The sequence below is a fragment of the Amblyraja radiata genome, chromosome 13 (assembly GCF_010909765.2).
Source record: "Amblyraja radiata isolate CabotCenter1 chromosome 13, sAmbRad1.1.pri, whole genome shotgun sequence".
NCBI lineage: Eukaryota > Metazoa > Chordata > Chondrichthyes > Rajiformes > Rajidae > Amblyraja > Amblyraja radiata.
In genome coordinates this window covers 2038327-2061013 of record NC_045968.1, presented here as the reverse complement: position 1 = coordinate 2061013, position 22687 = coordinate 2038327, and the positions used below count along the sequence as shown (strand labels likewise).

General features: G+C 44.7%; 1 protein-coding gene across 1 annotated transcript in view; it reads left to right on the top strand.

Moving 5' to 3' along the window:
* Positions 1-22687, top strand: part of clstn2 (calsyntenin 2) — a 530962-nt gene that overhangs the window by 451151 nt on the left and 57124 nt on the right. The gene's annotated exons all lie outside the window — the stretch shown is intronic.

Here is a 22687-nt window from a genome sequence, read left to right as displayed (position 1 = left end):
CATGTATGTGGGGATTTCTTTGTGTTTCTGGAGTGTGTTAACTAACTGTTTGTGTATCTAGCACATTTATGTATATGGTGTTTGTATGTGCATAGATATATATGCCCTGCATGTGTGTGCACTGTTCATTGTGTATGTATGTGCGTATCGTGTATAAATGTGTATACGAAGGAACTGCAGATGCTGGTTTAAACCGAAGATAGACAAAAAGCTGGAGTAACTCAGCGGGACCGGCATCATCTCTGGAGAGAAAGAATGGGTGACGTTTCGGATTGAGACCCACCTTTGTTATAAGTGTGTGTGTGTGTGTGTGTGTTTATGTGTGTGTTTGAACGTGTTGTATGTGTTCACTTGTGCGTATTGTGTATGTATTGTGTGTGTGTGTGCACTGCAAATGTGTGCATGCATGTTGTATGCAAGTGTCTGCATTGTGTGTGCGTATATCTGTGTTTATGCATGTGTATGTCAGTGTGCATATATATGTGTACATGTGCTGTGTATGGTATGTGCGTGCATGTGTGCGTGTATACACATGTGCACATGATATGTTATACATCCATCAGCTCATTCCAAAAGACTCCATTTAATTTCCAGATTGAGTAATTTGTTTCACAAGCTGTCATAAGAATCAGTGGATGAATCTGTAAACATAATTTCTCAGATTGTTATAATTTTGTGTATTGGTTTCCTTGTTGCTAGAACCACACTGTGCAATGTTTCCCTGCCAGAAAGAGCCCCACTTGATCTTTTCCCCTGGTGGCTGCCCATATTACTCATGATCTGAAGGCTGTGGGGTGATTCAGACACCCTGGAGTAAATCATCCTTTGCTCAGCCTATAATTAAATTGCATCTTGTCTATGCCAAAGACGCTGTGATAGAAGGTGGGAGATCATTAGATCAATCATATATGTGATTCAGTTCTATCGTATTTACTGAAAGGATTCTGTTGCTTCAGTAATCTTGCCTCCATCAGTTATTTTTAAACTGTATATTTGTGCAAGATTGTGCTGCAGTAAAGTGCATGTTGGCCCAACGCTGCCCTTTGCCCTGGTGATGTCTACTTTGTCCCATTCACTGTTCTTTCCCCATCACCATTCAAAATTTCCCATTTCAAGTATATATCTAAATCTATTCAGATAATTGCCACATTATTCCATTGGTAATTGTTTGATAACAATGTGCAAAGATTGAAAATGAAATTGCTTTAGGAAAAAGACATGGCGATGTAAATAAGACAAGAATATATTATTGTTCTGTTAATTTGGGCTCTGATTGAGATCATTTTGCAACTGCTAAAATAACTACTTTATGTGCATGTTTAGTTTACTCATTTTCCGTTTGGGTACGTGCCGTGCCTCAGGCTGGTTTTGCACTCTGAACAGAATTGTTACTCTAAATTCATGAGCTTTTAAATAAAGCTAATGTCATTGTTTTACAGTGATAATCAGCACTTCACCTAGCGATCAATATTTTGAATGCGCGCTAGTTTGTGTCCACAGTTTTATTTAGAATGAAAAAGATAGCCTGGTGCCCCACCAGGCACTGGAGCCATTTCTCACACTAAGTGCCTGAAGCATACACAAAGTGTTCTCTTGTAATGTTTTGTATAGTGTACCATTTTCCAAGCTTCCAATAAATAGATGGGAATAGGTGAGAGTAAGTGTTCGGCACGGACTAGAAGGGCCGAGATGGCCTGTTTCCGTGCTGTAATTGTTATATGGTTAACAGTCACAGTTGGGAAGAGGGAAGGGTGAAGGAGAGAGGGTTAGCAGCCATCGGCGTGGGTCAGTGTTTCTCGACTGTCCATTTTGAATCTTTTCACAGGACACTTCCAACCCTTGATCTCTGACGTGGTCTCCAAGTCAGTCATGCATGGGATGGTGTCATTTGTCAATGACAATGTTTCTTTTGGAATATAGCAGAGGAACTTCGAGTACTTTGATCCTGAAGCCACGATCGTTTGGCTATCTGTGGGCACCTTTAGTTTAGTTTAGTGATACAGTGCAGAAACTGACCCTTCGGCCCACCGGGTCCGCACCGACCAGCGATCCCCGCACATTAACACCACCCTACAAAGAACTATGGACAATTTACACTTATACCAAGCCAATTAACCTACACAACCTGCACGTATTTGGAGTGTGGGAGGAAAACAAAGATCTCAGAAAAAAACCCACGCCGGTCACGGGGAGAACGTACAAACTCCGTACAAACAGCACCCGTGGTCGGGATTGAATCTGGGTCCCCGGCGCTTCAAGCGCTGTAAGGCAGAAACTGTACGGCTCTAAAATCCAAGTCCATACTAACCAGCGATCAATGGTACACTAGTTCTATCCTACACTCGAGGGACAATTTACAGGAGCCAATTAATCTTTGGAATGTGGGAGTAAACCGGAGCACACGGAGAAAACCTATGTGGTTACAGGGAGAACGCACAAACTCCGTACAGACAGCATCCGTAGTTAGGTTCGAACCCGGGTCACTGGCAGTATAAGGCAGCAGCTCTGCTGTGTGACACTGTGCGCCCTCATTTGGGAAGGGGGAGAGAGAAATTATTTATCAGAAACAGAAGCACTAAACCTTGTTCAGCCAAGAGTTGCAGTCAAAGGCAGCATTGTTCCAAACAACAGCATTGTGAGATAAACAAAGTTCCCCTGGGATGAAGGCACGTGAGCAAGGATATAATTGCATCCAGATGCAATGATTCCCTTTGCTGCATAACCAACTGGCTTTTATTTGGACAGACTCTCACATGAAGCAGGCTCACTTGGGTAAGGTTCCAGCGAGATGTCAGCAGTCAGTTGGCCATTTATCTCCCTGTCTTCAGGAGAGTTGGAAAATAAATTGTTGGTCATAGCAAGAAACATAGCGCTCTGCAACAAAGGTTAGAATGGTAATCATTCATTTTCGCTCTGTGAAAGCTGATATTAGACTTTAAACTTTAGATACAGGGTGAGGAAATAGGCCCTTTGGCCCATCAAGTCTGTGCCGACCAGCAACCCCCATACACTAGCACTACCCTACACACTGGGGACAATTTACAATTCACCGTAGTATATTAACCTCCAAACCTGCATGTCTTTGGGATGTGGCCAGAATCTGGAACACCCAGAGAAAATCCATGCAGTCACAGGCAGAATGGGTGAATTCAATGCAGAAAGCACCCTTACAAAAGAATTTTGTAAGTTTCGATAAGATCCCCCCTCAATTTCAAAGATTGAGGGGGGATCTTATAGAAACTTACAAAATTCTTAAGGGATTGGACAGGCTAGATGCAGGAAGATTGTTCCCGATGTTGGGGAAGTCCAGGACAAGGGGTCACAGTTTAAGGATAAGGGGGAAATCTTTTAGGATCAAGATGAGAAAAACATTTTTCACACAGAGAGTGTTGAATCTGTGGAATTCTCTGCCACAGAAGGTAGTTGAGGCCAGTTCATTGGCTTTATTTAGGAGGGAGTTAGATGTGGCCCTTGTGGCTAAAGGGATCAGGGGGTATGGAGAGAAGGCAGGTACAGGATACTGAGTTGGATGATCAGCCATGATCATATTGAATGGCGGTGCAGGCTCGAAGGGCCGAATGGCCTACTCCTGCACCTATTTTCTATGTTATGTTTCTATGTAGTCAGGATCAACCTCGGGTCACTGGCGCTGTAAGGCAGTAACTCTACCGCTGCACCGCTAAGTCAACATTTCAATAATAATTTAGTTCAGAGTAATGCTATGTTTTCTTTGCTGCTACTTTTGCTAAAGTGGCAGCGATTTACTCAGCAGTTTCATTGTTTTTGTTCATTATCTTATTGCAAAATGGTTATTGATGAGCATGTTGGCCGCAGCCTCAGCTACTATTGAACTGATTTTTTTTTTTAACCAAAAATAATTTCAATCAATTATTTACAAGAATAATATGTACAATACAAAACAATACCAACAAACCCACCGCCATAGCACAAAGCAAAACAAATATTCTTAAATATCAAATATACTGAAAATTAAACAACAAGATTACAAGGATGCATTCCAGCCCCCGCGGGGCCCAGCGCTCCCGACAATCTCTCAGGGTGCCCGTGGACAGTCCCTTTTTTGGAGCAACCCAACCAGGACATCTTCGGCCATAAGTATCCTCTCCCCTAAGCACAGGGAGTCCAAAGATGAGGATGGTGCATGTGAGGTGCAGCCAGAGGGCAAGGATCTGCCCCTTGAGGTGTTGGAACAGGGGCTGTAACCCTCACACACTCCAGCTGTACATCAGCTGGACATGGAACACAGACTCATCCAGCCGCTAAAGTGGCAGGCGGCTGGCGAGCTTGCGAACGGGGAAAGAAACTGGTTGCACGGGACTCCTGAGTGCAGTACCTTCCACTCGAGGTCCACAATGTAGAGGGGGAGAATCCCTGCGTAGAGGGACCCCCACTAGGGGGGGGGGAGAGGGGGAGGGGAGGAAGGGGGCTATTGAACTGATGCCACACTTGCATGTTGCATATACTCCCTCCCTTAGACCTTGGCTTTCTCCAGACTGAGCATATTTGAGAATGAAGTTGAGCCTGGGGACTTGGGCAGTGTTAGTTTAGTTTAGTGATACAGTGTGGAAAAAGGCCGTTCGGCCCACATAGTCTGTGCCGACCAACAATCCCCTGTACACTAGTTCTATCCTACACATTAAGGAGAATTTACTGAGGCCAGTTAACCTACCAACTTGCACGTCTTTGGAATGTGGGAGGAAACGGGAGCATTCATTGAGAGAAGGTACAGGCACCGTACAAACAGCGGCCATCGTTGGGATCGATCCAGGGCGCCTGCCGCTGTAAGGCAGCAACTTTACCGTTGTGCCACCGTGCCGCTCCAGGGGAGAGGCGGGTGACAATTGGAGCTCATTGGGGATACCTACACCAAACCCAAACCAATTAAGAGCAGACGAGGGCATTCGATCCAATTTGAGATCCCAGCTACCAAGACAGATGTGTACAGCAATTCGTTCTTCCCCCGCACAATTAAAGCATGGAATAATCTTCACCCTACCATAGTTACCCAACTAGATGCAACTAAATTTAAGGTAGCTCTTTCTTCCCAAAAACCCTATCTGGCTTAAGTCCTCCCTCCACCACCTCCAGTTTAAATTCCATTTGGAATATTTTGGAGGACCAAGAACCAAGATAGCAGGAATCTATCAAAGAGCCAGCAGAAGGGTCATCTACTGGAGGATAGTAGCATAGTTCAGGGTAGGGTATTGGGCAGCTAGGATAGGTGATCAGGGTTACTAGAGGAACAGAGTCTTCAGGTTATGCAGTCATGGTGCTGAAACGTGGACATATCACAAGGAGACTGGTTTGATGTGTGTGTCTTGCACTGGGTGAAAGAGGGTGGGTCTTTTACCCAGAGTAGAGTCATCAAGAACCAGAGGACAGAGGTTAAAGGTAAGAGGGGGAAGGTTTAATAGGAACCTACTTTTTGTTGAAGATACCTGGAATGAACTGCTGGAGGAGGTAGTTGAGGCAGGCACTGTAACAACATTTTTAAAAGACATTTGGACAGGTATGTGGAATGATGTGTTAGAGAGATATGGGGACAGACGGGACAAGTGGTATATGGGGTTCCACAGGGCTCAATTTTAGGGCCCCTGCTCTTCTCCTTATACCTACTTCCTCTGGGCTCAATTTTAAGAAGGCATGGCATCTCCTTTCACTTTTATGTGGATGATAGCCAGTTATATATGCCACTCAGGAAAGAGGAAGACTATTCTCTAAAATCACTTCTGTCTTGTCTTGAGGACATTAAGTCCTGGATGGCCTTAAACTTTCTGGGACTTAATGAAGAGAAGACAGAGGTGATTTTGTTTGGCCCCAATGGCTGCCGTGAACCTCCCTTTGTTGACTTGGGTCCACTGGCATTGTCTGTAAAGCCAACTGTCTTGAACCTGGGTTTTAGGATGGACGGTGATTTTAAACTAGACAAACAAATAGGCGCGGTGGTTAAGTCCAGCTTCTTTCACCTAAGGAAGCTGGCAAAGGTGAAGCCCATTCTCGAGCGGGAGCATTTTGAAACAGTAATCCATGCCTTTATTACATCTAGGCTGGATTACTGTAACGCACTCTACTCTGGAGTCGCACGAGCTTCATTGGCTCGTCTCCAGCTTGTTCAAAATGCTGCCGCTCGCCTTTTGACTGGAACTCGAAAGAGGGAGCACATTACGCCAATTTTGGCCTCCCTTCACTGGCTCCCAGTGCACTTTCGAGTTCATTTCAAAATTCTTTTATTTGTTTTTAAATCATTGAATGGGCTCGCCCCGCCTTACCTCTCTGAGCTGCTCCACCTATATGCTCCTGCCCGGTGCCTCAGGTCAGCTGATCAGCTGCTCCTTGAGGTACCAAGGTCTAAGCGGAAGCTCAGAGGGGATAGAGCCTTTTCTGTTGCTGCTCCGGCACTCTGGAACACCTTGCCGTTGCACATCAGACAGGCCCCCTCACTGTCCATCTTCAAATCCTCCCTAAAAACATATTTTTATTCTTTGGCTTTCGACACTGGCTGAGGCATTGCTCCTGTTTTTAGTGCTTTTAATGTCTTTTAATTTTTAGTGTGTTTTTTATAGTCCTTCGTTGTACGGTTTTTAATGGTTTTTAATTGTTTGTAATAGCTTTTTGTTCATGATTTCTCATGTACAGCACTTTGTGGCAACTATAGTTGTTTAAAGTGCTTTATAAATAAAGTTATTTATTATTAAGTGTGGATGGGCCATCTTGGTTGGCATGGACAGGTTTGGGCCGAAGGATCTCTTTCCCTGCTCTAAGACTATAACATCTATGAAGTGTATGCTTCTAAAGTACAAGACGTACTTCAGCTGGCATTTCCTCGGCCCATTTATTAGCTGGGGTGAGGGGTGCAGGAAAATGAGTTTAAGTGTCAGCCTTTGATGTATTGTCCATGGTTTTAAGCAAACACATTACATGATGAAAAATAGAAAACCACATTTTTCTAAAAATGTAGTTTTGTAATGAGATTTTTGTACCAACGATACTGAGAAGATTACAGTGCAATTTCTGAACTGCCCCAAAGTTATCTGAAATATATAAATGTGGCCTGTAAATTGAGATGTATTGGATCCCCTGTGTATCATTTTCCTTTTGATCATAATATTAACAGATAATTCATGGAAAATATTTGCTTATGAGCAATTTAAATTTATGCTTCAGCTCCCCCAAAAAATCCAATCTGCCAAAACTGAATTAAGTACAAATCAGTGCAATACTTGAAGGCAAATTAAACTTCTTCTTAATTAAAATGTTTTAATTGTGTTCTAATCCTTTCTTCCAAAAAAAATTGCTTTCACTTTTAATCTCATAGTTGGAACATTTTTCCATATTTCCAGTTGAATGATTGATACCTTCTTAAAATTCTCCATTTAAAATGTGTAAGAAGGAACAGCAGCAGCTAGTTTATATCACGATGAAGGGTCTTAATTAGTATGGGTGTCAGGGGTTATGGGGAGAAGGCAGGAGAATGGACTTAGGACAGGAAGATAAATCAGCCATGGTTGAATGATGGATTAGACATAGAAACATAGAAACATAGAAAATAGGTGCAGGAGTAAGCCATTCGGCCCTTCGAGCCAGCACCGCCATTCAATATGATCATGGCTGATCATCCAACTCAGTATCCTGTACCTGCCTTCACTCCATACCCCCTGATGCCTTTAGCCACAAGGGCCACATCTAACTCCCTCTTAAATATAGCCAATGAACTCGCCTCAACTACCTTCTGTGGCAGAGAATTCCAGAGATTCACCACTCTCTGTGTGAAAAATGTTTTCCTCATCTCGGTTCTAAAAGATTTCCCCCTTATCCTTAAACTGTGACCCCTTGTTCTGGACTTCCCCAACATCGGGAACAATCTTCGTGCATCTAGCCTGTCCAACCCCTTAAGAATTTTGTACGTTTCTATAAGATCCCCCCTCAATCTTCTAAATTCTAGCGAGTACATGCCGAGTCTATCCAGTCTTTCTTCATATGAAAGTCCTGACATCCCAGGAATCAGTCTGGTGAACCTTCTCTGTACTCCCTCTATGGCAAGAATGTCTTTCCTCAGATTTGGAGACCATGATGGGCCGAATGGCCTAAATCTGCTCCTAATGTCACATAAATTTATGAACCTATGTCCCGAAACATCACCTATTCCTTTTCTCCAGAGATGCTACCTGACCCACTGAGTTACTCCAGCATTGTGTGTCTTTCTCCATTCAATTAGTGCCACGTAGCATCCATTTTGTTGGTTGAAGGAGCGTGATGATTAATGATTCAGATCTCTGTTGATTGTTGGATTAACACGACAGTGGCGTTTATATCAGAATCCCGAGTGTGATGTTGTGGGATTTTTTTTTTTTTGCAGGACGATAAATGAATCAAAGTCGGCCCGTCATAAGCTGTTTCCCCACCGGAGTAAGATCCAGATAAACCCAACTGTCTTTGAATCCAGGACATAATTAGTCAGGTGCAACTGAGAGGATTAAACCATGGAGCTGATCCAGTAGACAAGCTCTGCACAAGAAAACAACTGCTGAATCAGTGAGGCAAAGGCAAACCACGGCTTCTTTAGTATCTGTCCTTAAAAAAAAGCTAGCATCGTAAACTGATAAAAATCATGCATAATTAACTTCCTGAAAACAAATCTATTACAGCGGCATAAAACAAATGAGTTTGAATTTGCAGAGATTCAACAGAAACCACGGCTCATACCCATGCAAATCAATGCAATTAAAGATAATTGCTGAGTTTTTTTTATACCCTAAAAAATAAACATTATTTGGAATTTAAAAATGTGTACAAAACAGGGAATAGATCGGGTGGAGGTACGGCTGGGATCTTTGGTACAGAGTCCCTTGTCCAGATTCGGGGAATCGGGAACTAGAGGGCGTAGGTTTAAGGTGAAGGAGGAAAGATTTGATAGGAATCTGGGGGGTAACTTTTTCACGCAAAGGGTAGTGGGTGTATGAAATGAGCTGCCGGAGGTGGTAGTTGAGGCAGGGACTGTCGCAACGTTTAAGAAGCAATTAGACAGGGACACGGGTATGACAGGGTTAGAGGGATATGGGCCAAACACAGGCAAGTGGGACTAGTGTAAATGGGACATGCTCATTGGTGTGGGCAAGATGGGCCGAAGGGCCTGTTTCCACGCTGTATGACTCGATGACTCTAAAATAAGAACAAAAATTCTTCTGACATTTTCAGAGGCTCTACACACATTCATTAGAGTCGTATTTGATAGTGTTTACAGAAATATCCTTATACCCGGCACCCTTGCCATTAGTGTATTCAATAGAGAGTTAGATGTATCTCTGAGGGCTAACAGAATCAAGGGATATGGGGAGAAAGCAGGAACGGGGAACTGATTTTGGATGATCAGCCATGATCATATTGAGGGAAGGAGGAATTGCTATTGAGGGAGTGCAACGTAGGTTCATGAGTTTAATTCCCGGGATGGCGGGACTGTCATATGTTGATAGAATGGAGCGACTGGGCTTGTTTACACTGGAATTTAGAAGGATGAGAGGATAATTATTGAAACATAGAAGATTATTAAGGGTTTGGACACGCTAGAGGCAGAAAACATGTTCCCGATGTTGGGGGAGTCCAGAACCAGGGGCCACAATTTAAGAATAAGGGGTAGGCCATTTAGAACAGAGATGAGGAAAAACTTTTTCACCCAGAGAGTTGTGAATCTGTGGTGTTCTCTGCCTCAGAAGGTAGTGGAGGCCAATTCTCTGGATGCTTTCAAGAGAGAGTCAGATAGAGCTCTCAAGGGATATGGTGAGAAGGCAGGAACGGGGTACTGATTGTGGATGATCAGCCATGATCACAGTGAATGGCGGTGCTGGCTCGAAGGGCCTACTCCTGCTCCTATTGTCTAGTGTCTATTGAATGGCGGTGCTGGCTTGAAGGGCCAAATGGCCAACTCCTGCACCTATTTTCTCTCTTTCTTTGTGGCCACCAGGGGTGATATCCCTTCCCTTGTTCGAGGGGCATTTCCAGCCCAGCCTAACCTCTATTGTCCATTGGAAGACTTGATTATAGTGTGAAGTTGATAGAACTGGAGAGGTGCCTTACCTCCCTCTCTCTTTCCCTCCATATAAGCTTTTCTCTTTAAATGATTATGTAAATGACACGCAAAGAGAAATTATCTATAGGGAACGGTGCGTAAATAATTTGGGGAATAATTAACGGAGGGCTTCAATTCATTGCAGTTTTGTGAGCTACATATAGCAAGACTTATTCCAATGCCCCGAATTAAACGTGAATGAGAGTCATTAAATTTAATGAAAGATTTTTATCTTTGGCATGTCAAGTACATCTTAAACAATAAAATCTCATTAGTAAAAAGATAACATAGAACGTAAAAGTGCTTTATGTTGATAAGCTAGCTTCTTGACACGGAGATAACTGTCTTCTACTGACCTGATCTCACTGCATAATTTTAATTATAAATAACAATACAACATCAATGAGAACATCATGAAGAAAACTATTACCTTAATTTAGCAAAAAGTAATATTGGGTTAATTTGGTGGAATTGTAAAGTGGTTCTTTCCCTGAAGATGGCGGATGTGCGGGAGTGGGCGCCGTCTGTGTATGGCAGCCTGCCCGCAGTCCGCCTCTACACCTTTCTTTATTTTATTTTATGTTAGTGGAGGTCTTCTATGTGGGGGGTGGGGGTGGGGAAGGGGGAAACTTTATTCTTAGTCCCCTACCTGGTCGGAGAGGCAGCATCCCTCCGTGCTGTTTCTTCGCCCCGTCCTCGCGGCCTACCACCGAAAGTGGAGCGGCGTTTTCCTGTCGGGACCGGCTGGGACTACAGCTTCGGCGGCGGTGGCGCAGCGCTGGGATACCAACAAGGAGCGGGCGATGCCTACCGAGTCGCCGTGCGGTAAGCTCCGGAGCGCTTTGGTCGCCGACTTCCAACATCGCGGAGCTGTGGCTGCGGGCGTTCGGCCGCGGGCGGCGCTGGATTTGGATTTGGAGCGCCGCAGAGCCAGAGATCGAGTTCGCCGGGGTCGGAGCTCCAGCCGGCGCGGCCGGAGGACTACGAGTGCCGCGGTCTACGGTCTCCGGGGAGGGGACAGCTGCTCCAGACTTTTCCAAGCCGCTGAGGAATGTTTCACCCGACGCCGATGTTTCATCTTTACGGCAAGAGGGCCCTGAAAATCATCGGACTGGCTGCACGGCCACAGATGGGCCCTGACCTCGGGTGTTTCACAGAGGAAGAGGACTTAACTTTCTGGTGCCTTTCCCCCGCAGTGGAAATGTTTTGATTCTGCTGTGGGGGGATGTTTGTGTTGAACTCTGTAATATGTTGTGTCCATTTTTATTCATTTTTTTAAAACCTTTTTCTATGGTTTGCAATGGAACTTATTATTATTTAAATTATGTGAAGCACTTTGGGGTCAATGCAAATTGACTTAAAATGCGCTATATAAATAAAGTTTACTTACTTACTTACTTACTTACTTACTTACTTCTTACACAAACACACTAATCTTACCGTTAATGCCAGTCTTACTGCTTGGTACATTCAGGATATATTTTAAGAAATTAAAATGGTTCCAGTACAAAAATAATTTTAACCTCGAGTCATCAAAATCTGCTCACTTTTCCAAATAAGACTTTAATAATTTCAGTAGCTGAAGCTGCTGAGTCAAACTGTCTCTGACATTGATCTCATTTAATGGGTAAGACAATTTTCTTGGAACATTTGGTATTGTTGGATCAACAGAAGGGCATTATTAATGTTAACGCAAGCAGCAAAAACATTGTGTTTATTTCTATGCTGCCTGTAATGAAGCAAAACATAGCTCTCCCCGTGACCTGCGTGGGTTTTCTCCGGGTGCTCCGGTTTCCTCCCACACTCCAAATACATGCAGGTTTGTAGGTTAATTGGCTTTGTATAATTGTAATTTGTCCCCAGTGTGTGTAGGATAGTGCTAGTGTACGGGGATCGCTGGTCTGCGTGGACTCGGTGGGCCGAAGGGCCTGTTTCCGCACTGTATCTCTAAACTAAACTAAACAAAACATGGATAATTCCGTTCCCCTCGCAGATGCTATTTGACCCATTCACTTCTTTTCGCAGTTTGTTCCTGGCCCCAGCATCGAGTTGCAGAGAGCTTAATGCAGCTGAGCAAGGGATGTCCACTTTAATGCCGAATGTTCTTGCAAGTTCCCAATACTGTGATACGTCCCAAAGAGTCGATGTGTAGGAAGGAACTGCAGATGCTGGTTTACACCGAAGATAGACACAAAATGCTGGAGTAACTCAGCAGGACAGGCAGCATCTCTGGAGAGAAGGAGTGGGTGAAGTTTTGGGTCGAGACCCTTCTTCAGACTGTAGTTATTCACTTATTGCATTGTCTGCCTTTCCAGAGATAATATAAAAACAGAATCTATGTGGTGTAGAAGGCCACGTAGCCCATCAAGTTTTAGTTTAGTTTAGTTTAGAGATACAGCTCGGAAACAGGCCCTTGGGCCCACCGAGTCCACGCCGACCAGCGATCCCCGTACACTAACACTATCCTACACACGCTAGGGATAATTTTCAACTTATAGAAGCCAAATAGCCTACAGACATGTACATCTTTGGAGTGTAGGAGGAAACTGGAGCGCCCGGAGAAAACCCAAGCAGCCACAGGGAGAACGTACAAACTCCAGACAGACAGCACCCTTAGTCAGGATTGAACCTGGGTCTCTGGTGCTAGAAGGCAGTAACTCTACCGCTGCACCACCATGCTGCCATTCATGGCCCGTTGTTGTGCATTTCACAATGAGCTTTCCCATAGTCTTGCTAATTATTTTCTGTCAAGTTACCTATCTGATTTCTTTTTCTGTTTCTGATATCCCTGGAGGCTTTGGGTTGCAGACATCAAACACTCTCTCTATGAAAGAACGGATTCATCTCGTATTTTAATGATAAGCGTCTTGGCAGTACAGTTGGTGGAATGGCTGCCGTGCCAATCCTAATGCCCCGTGCGATTTGTATGGAGTCTGCACATTCTCCCTGAGATGAAGTGGCTTTCCCCTCGAGTTTCCGATTCCTCCCACATCACAAAATCTTGCAGGTTTGAACATAGTTAATATAATTTAAACTAAATATAAATTCCCCCAACCTTTAAGTGAGTGGTGGAATCTGGGGGGAGTTGATGTGCTGTGAGATTGAAATGGGATTAGTGTAAGTACTTGCTTGATGGTGCGTATGGCCTCAGTGGACTGAAGGGACTGCTCCCTTGCTGTTTGACTTGCTAAATCTATGAAACGTTTCCCCTGTATCTTTGCCTCTCACCTTAAACGTACCCTGTGCATTCAAGCTATCTGCAAATGGGAACAGCTTCTCTCAATTTTACCCCATTGAAACCTATCATGATCTTGTAAACATTTGTCAGCTTTCCTGTCATTCTTGTTTACTGGGAGGATAACAGCCTCATCTTCTCCAGTCAAACCTTGCAGCTAGAATCCATAAATTCTGGAACAATTCGAGTACAATTCGAATCCTGCCCCTCTCAGACCTTCAAATCCTTCTTAGACTACAATGAACAAATTTGACTGCTTATTGTTGCCTAGCCCATGTATTTTAAAAGTTTAAGAAACCTTGTTTCTTCTATACTGTATGCCTCTTTTTTATGTATTTTTCTTTTTGCAATTTCTTTATAGTTTTCGACATACTCGCAAAGTGTTAACCTGAAATTACATTGAAGCAATGTGAATCTAGAGTGTAAAGATTGAGTTGCGGAGTCTGTAACTACAAGTAGCTTGAGGCTACAGTTGATTAATTGATGCAGAAATGTTGGATGTTTGAACTAATATTCTATAGGGGAGTAAATGTCCCACGCTCGTGTATGGTCCTTTAGTTCGGTGGCCTCTTGAGTCGTGGACAATACTCCGTTTTGTAAACAACCCCCCTGAAGGCCTACTGCTTTTCTTGAGAACATCAAGAAATAAATATCCCCATGAGCACATACTGACTGAGGAAAGAGGATTTGTGTTAGATCAGATCTCGAAAAGCCAATCAGTACTTTTGTAGCAAGGAACTGCAGATGCTAGTTTACACCAGAGACAGACACAAATTGCTGGAGTAACTCAGTGGGACAGGCAGCATCTCTGGAGAGAAGGATTGGGTGAAGTTTCAGGTCGAGGCACTTCTTCAGACTGTTGTACCACTGTTTACCATTCTACTTACTGAAGCTTAAATGTTTGTAATAGACTGGAAGCTTGAATTGGCCTCCAATTGCCCAGTTATTGTTAGAATAACTGACGAAACAAACTCATGCAGGTAAACTCCAAAGTAGGCAGCAGCATATGCACGCCACTTGCCAGAGAGACGAATTGTCCAGGGCATAACCTTCTTTTGTTCATTCTGTCATATTGTAAGTCTGTGAATGACTGACAGGAACAAGAGATGATTCTGCTGCAGAAACACTGTCAGCACTTTCCCCTGCTACACTGTTCATTGCAATGTAAAGGTGTAGCACTGACATGTTACAAAACCTGCCTGAGTTTGGCAGGTGTAGGAATGATGGACGGCTGTGGGAGAATGTGTAGGAAGCAACTGCAGATGCTGGTTTGCACCGGAGATAGACGCAAAATGCTGGAGTAACTCAGCGGGACAGGCAGCATCTCTGGAGAGAAGGAATGGGTGTTGTTGCGGGTAGAGACCCTTCTTCAGACACAGTGGGACAATTTTGTTCAGTTTAGTTTAGAGATGCAGTGACCAGTGATCCCTGCACATTAACTCTATCCTACACACACTAGGGACAATTTACACTTATAACAGGCCAATTAACCTAGAAACCTGTATGTCTTTGGAGTGTAGGAGGAAATCGAAGATCCCGGAGAAAACCCACGCAGTCACGGGGAGAAGGTACAAACTCTGTGTTGACAGCACCCGTAGTCGGGATCGGGAGTGAGAATGATGTACAAACTAATGGACTCGGTGTTATTTTTCTATCAGTAAAACTGGAAGAACAGACGTTTCCTGAGACTACCCCAGATGGCATGGTAGACAATGGCATGGTTTGTCACGGTACAGCATCATATGACTAATAATAGTAAGATTAAACGAGAGCTTACCAGTTTGAAGTTTGATCTGTATTTTATGAGGAGTTACGATGAGAGATTACGTGATGAACCCGCTCAGCACGCATGCGCGGCATACTTCAAAGCAGCGGTGTGGAATCACAGATAGACACAGTTATTGAAGTAAACATAGTAAAGACAAGGAGATATCAGTTTATCAGTTTGACCCATATTATTGAGGGTGGGAGCGTAACTCCTCATAAAATACAGATCAAACTTCAAACTGGTAAGCTCTCGTTTAATCTTACTATTTTACTTCAGAGTCACGTGAGTGATTCCGTGAAGATTTCAAAGCTCTGTGATTTCAAACCGTGTAACAGTTATTACTACATCACTGCCGAAGTCTTTGAGGGAGGAAGTGTGTTATCGTAATCAACCAATGAATCTGTTTTATGAGAAACAAAAACGGTATTTATTAACAATAACAACAAAAAGAAATTTGCTCCCCCGGGCTTAAATTAAGTATTTGCAGACTGTAAAATAGTTTCTGCATATAACACAGGTTTTGCCAACGGCTTATGATAAAAAGTCCTGAACGTGGTTTCCCTTGCCCATCCTGCTGTAGCCAGGATGTGGTCCATCGGCACGTTCATTCTTTCCGCCGTTGATGTGGATGCTGCCCTGGTGGAGTGAGATTTATACAAGTTAGTGTCAATCCCGGCAGCTTTTAGCACCTGCTTGAGCCATCTCAAAATGGTTTGGCTCGTCACCCGACCATGAGGTTTTTTATGACTGACCCACAAAACGTTTTCACTCCCTCGAATATTGTTAGTTGTGTCTATATAAGATAGTAGGTGGGTCACTACACATAACCGTGGTTCTGGTGGGTAAGCCCGGAATATCATGACTGGATTAGGCGTTCCTGGCCTGCTCTGTTTGATCAGTCCCTGGATCATAAACGAGATCTGGTCTGGAGCTGTAATCATGTGGTCCAGGCGTAACCGATGTAGAGACTGGACCCTCTGTGCGGTTACAAGAGCCATTAACATGAGCGTTTTGAGTGTCACTTGTTCCAGGCTGAGGGATCTGGCTGGTGGCCACCCCCTGAGGTAAGTCAGTACCTCACTGACATCCCATATATGGGTGTACCTTGGTTTAGGGGGGTTGGTATTGTAAATGCCTTTCATTAATTTTACCACCAGCGGGTGAGATCCCAAGGCCTGTTGTCCTGGTGCTAGTGTTAAGTAGGCAGACAGGGCACTTCTCGCTGTGTTGATGGCACTGTAGCTGAGTCCTTCTTCGTAGTGAAGTTTGGCCAGGAATTCCAGTACGTTGGTGACTGATGCAGTTGTGTAGGTGGTCCCTGTATCCAGGCAGTACTTTTCCCATTTTCTGATATTGGTCAAGTACTGTTTTTTGGTGGATGTTCGGATGGATGCTGACATGGTGTTGACAATTTGTTCTGATAATCCCAGTCCCAGCAATGGTCTGTTCAGAATCTGCAACCCAGGAGTTTGATTTTTTCATGGCATGGGTGGCTTATGCCAGACACTGGGTGTTGTAATAATTCTGGGTCACTGGGAAATGTCATCGGAGTTCCAATAACCATGTCATGGAGTATCGGGAACCATGGCTGCGTAGGCCAGTTGGGTACTATCAAAATACCTGAAGCAGAGTCCATTTGTATTTTGCGTAGTACCCGACTAATGAGGCAGAAGGGAGGAAATGCATAGAAGAAGAAATTTCCCCAATCCAGCGCGAACGCATCTACCGCTGCTGCCTCAGGGTCTGGTTCCCAAGCGACATACCTAGGTACCTGGTGATTTAGCCTTGATGCGAATAAATCGATATCTGGCATGCCATATTGCTTGACAATTTTTGCAAATATTTTGGGGTTTAACATCCATTCGATGTTGTCATTAAATTTACGTGACCTGGTGTCTGCCACTGTATTTAGCTTACCTGGTAGGTAAGTTGCTGATAGCCAAATATGTCTTTCGACACACCATTGCCAAATTGTGTTAACCAACTTGTCGTATGATAACGATTTTATGCCGCCCATATGGTTAATGTAGGCCACCACCGTAGTATTATCTATTTGTAACCGTACATGCAAGTGATGCATATTTGATGCATATGCTTTTAAACCATAGAAGGCACCCAACATCTCTAGATATTTTATGCCCAGTGTAAGTAGTAATGACGACTCAGGGTTAGTCCATCTACCACCTGTGCTGGATATGGCGTTAGTTGCTCCCCAGCCTTGAGCACTGGCATCTGTTTGGATAACTAACGCAGGGTTAGTGATGATAATAGGGCTGAAACTATGCCAAACGTTTTCTGCCCACCACTGTAGTTCTGATATTGCTTCAGTGGGTAACTTCATGACACGATCATAATGACCTGCATGTCGTTTTAGTGCCTGTACCTTTGCTCTTTGTAAGTTTTGATAGTGCAAAGGTCCGAATTTCGTAGCCGGAAATGCTGCTACCATTTTCCCAATTACTCTTGCTACTTGTCGAATAGTTGGTCGTTTGTTGACCATTAGATCGTTGCATGATTGTGCTAATGCAACTGTTTTGTCTCTTGGCAAAGTTACAGTCATATGGACTGAATTAATTGTGAAGCCCAAGTAGTCCATAGTTGTGGATGACTTCAACTTAGATTTATCTGGATGTAAGACAAATCCCAAGGTTTCGAACAACTGTTTGGTAGCTGATACAGCTGACATAGTCAATTCCATGGTTTTGCCTACTATTAAGATATCATCAAGATATGCCATGACAATATGTTTTTGCCTTCTTAATATTGCCAAGGCTGGTTTTAGTATCAACGGTGAATAATCTTGGGGCTGATGTTAACTCATTGGGTAACGCTTTAAACTGCCATTATTGCCCCATCCAGGTAAACTTCAGGTATCTGCGATGATCCTTGTGAATAGGTACTGAATAGTAAGCATCTTTAAGATCAATGCTTGCCATGTAGTATCCTTTGGAAATTAGTTGTTTGGCAGTAACAAACTTTTCCATTTTGAAATGTATATAATTAGCAAACATATTTAGTGATGTTAAGTCAATGATGATGCGACATCCACCATCTTTTTTGGTTTTAGTGAATATATTTGATAAATTCCAAGGGTTCATGTTTTGTTTTTTCATTGATACCCTTTGTAATTAGTCTCATCTGTTCAACTTGTCCCTCTCGTTTTTCTTTCACTGAGAGGGAAAATACCCTTTGGGGTAAATGTTGAACTGGTGGCAATTTACCTGTTATGAATTGTATTTTGTATCCACTAATGCCATTGAGTATATACTGATCACTCGTGATAGACTCCCATGCTGCTTTAAACTGGTGTAATCTCCCCACTGTTAGTATTAAGCCCCTTCTTTCTATATGCTGGTAGGAACCAGACCCACCTACCTCCATGGTTACGGGTATTTCCTCTGGTTCCCGCCGGTCCCACGAGGCTTGCGTGTTGTCTGATGTGGCGTTGACGTTGGGGGGTGGCGCATTTTCCATGGGGTCCGCTCTGGGCCCTGGTCTAAAAAAGACTTACGGTGATAGAATGCGGACCCCGAGCTTTCACCAGCCCTATATGGTGGACGTCGACTGGTGGACGCGACGGGGTGCTGCCACTTGGTGTTTAGTGCTCTAGGTTTGCTCGTCCCGTGCCCTGCCTTCATGAGACCGTGAGTTTTTGAGGCCTCGGCCATATCCTTCATTCGCTTAGGTAGGTCATTGCCAAAGAGCAGTATGTCTGGCTCAGAGGCTGGGGTTTTGCACAGCCCTGCAAATTTAGGATTGATGGCAGGTTTTATTATTTCTTTACGCAGGTTGTTAATCTCAAATTGCGTATTACACAACAGCGCGAGAGTATCCTGTTGAGTGGTGGTCATCTCGGTGTTGTCCACGGAACGAGCAAACGCAGTGATGGCCGACGTCAGGAGCCTGAGGATCCACTGCAGTTTTAGCTCGTGGTGTCGGATGTTTGGCCCAACGTGCCCCCAGATTTGGCTGTTTACAGCCGGCACTTTGAGGGACTCACAGTTCTCCGGTGCTGTATATGTTTCCAAAGCATCATTGACCACCTGCTCCTGTAGAGCCCTGTTGGAGAGGTGGTTGATGCTGGCCGCTAGTTTGGCTTCTAACGGTCTTCCTGCACGTGGGGTTGCCACGTAGCGGTCCACTACACCAAGCAGCTCTTCCTGTTCCTGCACCCCTTGCATACTCCCGAGATCTTCAGCCATCGTCCCCTCTTCTTGACCAGCCCAGTCCTGGTCACCAAAGCTATCCTCTGGAAAGGAGGAAGCAATGGACAGTGCACAAGGCACTGTGGAGGGAGTGCCTGGCCTCCCTCTGCGAGAGCGCCCCTCCTGGGACGCACCTCGCTGGAGCACCTGCTCCAAGAGCCGCTCCACGCCCGGGTGGAGAGACGTCCCCGTCCGACGTGTCGGAAACCACCGGCCGGACGCTCTTCCTGGTAGTTTTCCCTCCAGCCCGCTGCTCAGGCGCTAGCGGAGCTGGGCTCGGCACGGTGTCGGGGATAGCGGAGCGCTCGGTTAGCGTTCCTACCGCCTGTTGCTGCCCCCCCCTGATGGAACGCTCCTCTGGTGGAGTCGAACGGGGGACAGATTTCTTTGAGAGTCTTGTCTTTGGTGTACTCATTTCTGAAAGAGAAATCAGACGGCTCTCCTTTGGTAAGTAAAGCCGACCTCAGTTCACTTACCTGACGGTCCGTTTTTAAATTGCAGCGGGAGCGCCTGACTCCCGCTGTAGCCGCTGTTGCACTGCTGGCGTAATGCCGCGCATGCGTGCTGAGCGGGTTCTTCACGGAATCACTCACGTGATTCCGAAGTAAAATGGCCCGTCTTTACTAGTACCAACCAGTTGGACCATCAAATCCTTTCCATTGAACTCAGCATCTTTTTGTTGACATGTTTGCAGGATGTTGACATTGCTGGTGGTGCTGGCATCTATTTAACATCACTTAATGCCTCTGAAATTAGAATTGGATACCCCACACTGGATTTACATTGAGGCAACACGGGGGGAAGGATAGCATATTTTGTTGTGTGAGGATGTATTTTTACGCCAATGCAGGCATTTTATCGATACTATTACTGAGATCAGCATTTTTATTTCAGAAATATGCAGACTTTTATGTTACTTGAGATTAAATAGCTTGGTGGAAATTGATCTTATATCCGTGTGTTGATGGTTGAGAATTCTGGCTGGCAGCAACCAAGAGAACAAAAGAGACTACAGATGCAACAACCTTGAGCAAAAGACAAAGTGCTGGAGGAACTCAGCAGGAGTGTCTGTGCGTGAATGGGCATGCGACATTTCAGATCAGACACAGGTGGTGCAGTCTCCCTACCTGCTTCCACTACCTGCAACCTCCGGCAACCACCTGCAACCTCCGGGAACCGCACGGAAACTTTGGGTGGGGCGCAAAGTCTCCAGAGGTTTCCGTTCAGGTTTCCCAAGTGCGACAGGGGCATAAGTTTACGGGGTGATCGCTGCTTGACGTGGACTCTGGTAGGGTTGTCAACTTTCTCACTCACAAATAAGGGACAAAGGGTCAAAATACAGGACAAATTCCCGATTCGGCCGTGGCTGGGTGAATGATGAGTTGGCCCAGGTGCTGGACTGCACACAAAGCCCAGCCGGCGGGCCAGCTGAGGAGTTTTGGCCCGGGCCGCACGACGTCGCAAGCAAAGTCCGGCGCCCCATCCAACTCATGAACCGATGATCGGCCATGAGAAGGAGGGGTGGTGGTGTCGGGGGTAAGCTTCTTCTTCTTATCGAGTCCACGCACAAGATTAGATGTTGGTCAGCCAGAGCTGAACACTTCTCGGCATCTGCACAATGGTGTCTGTCTTGTCGCTTCTTGGGCTTCTTGTGCAGGGTGATGGAAAGATTGGTTGAAACAGGGCCGCGACGTGAACGCTCCTTCCTTGACAGCTGGCCGGGCTGCCGACCGACGGGGCCACGGGCGAGGCGCTGCTGCTGCTGCACTCCATGGGCTGCACTATGTCGGGACGGGTGAGGCGGGGCCGGACATGGCGCTCTGACCCGACAGTCCCCTCGACCCGAGTAGTCAAATACGGGACAAGGGCGGTCCCATACTGGACAAACCCATTTAGCCTAAAATACAGGATGTCCCGGCTAATACGGGACAGTTGGCAACCCTACTCGGTGGGCCAAAGTGCCCGTTTCCACTCTGTTTCTCTAAAGTCTAGAAGTCTAAAGTGATGAGGAAAGATAGGTCGCAAGCTGAAGTGTTTCCTGTCCATCCCCTCCCCAAATATTGCCTGACCCACTGAGTTCCTGAAACATCACTTATTCCTTTTCGTCAGAGATGGTGTCTGACTCACTGAGTTACTCCAGCTTTTTTGAGTCTACCTTTGGTTTAAACCAGCACCTGCAGTTCCTCCCTACACATTATGATTTTTTTTCCTGCATTTCTAAGGCCCTGGGAGTCACAATGATTTTTGAGGTGTGTCATAAGTGTTAACATTGTGACAAATGTCAGGACATCACCTTGGTTGACTCTTGTTTCACTTTAACAAGAGGGTAGAACTTTGAAAAGAAAATGGAATGCTTTATGCTAATAAACTGAAGAGCTTTGTTCCCACGGGGATGGAATAATGTAGGAAATAATCAGGGATTATATCTTGCAATTGTGCTTTATTTTTCTCCTCAGTTGAAAACATAATTTTCCGAGAGGAATACTTTGTTACTCTTCTCTGGAAGATTTGTATCTAGAATATGCAAACACTTTATTCCCTAAGCAAATGGAACGGCTCAATGTGGGACTTCTGAACGGGCGTATAAATTTATCCCATTTTTACAATTTATCACAAATTTTATACAGTTTTTCCTCTTGCAGTTTCTTTTCATTTTCAAGAATTTGGTGAAAGGCATTTAAAAATATTTTCCACTTGAATCCACAACGCCGGGTATCACAATAGTGAAGCACGATCCCACCCTTGTAATATCCTATCCTTTCATCGTACCCCTTCACTTTCTGCCAGAGACCAAATAGAAAGACAGGTAGAAATCCATCCTCTGTTGCATGTGCTAAATATGCAGTGTCGTTCTGTGGGCCCATTGAACTCTTCTTCTGAAATTCTCTTCTGTTGAACCACTGCAACTGTTCCCATTTGCACTAAATCATTCATGACATAAACATCAAAAGAAACAAACCATGTAATATTTATACATACATTCTATGTATTTGAGACCTGTTGGATTTATTTTTTCTAGTACAACTTAAGGTAGTTTCCAAAACAGAAATTGCATCTCCTTAAGCAGACATCTTTCTCATTGTCTTCATGTTGGCAGCCGAATAAGAAGTGAATGTGGTGAGAGTCCTCGAGTCGTAATGGTAACCTTTGTCCGAAACCAACTCTCTAGTCTGCTCCAGGCCATTTAATCCTGCAGTAGATAGCAAATACTGTTTAATGACCCAACTTCATGGGCTCCTTTTGACAACCAGTTTTCAGGTATCTGCTCATCCTTCTGGGTCTGTCCCACTTTGACCGTCAGTTACACGACAGGCCGGTGGTGCGCGAAGATTTCATGCAGGACGAAGTACGCACTCCTCCACGCCACTCCACACTCCTCCACGCCACTCCATGCG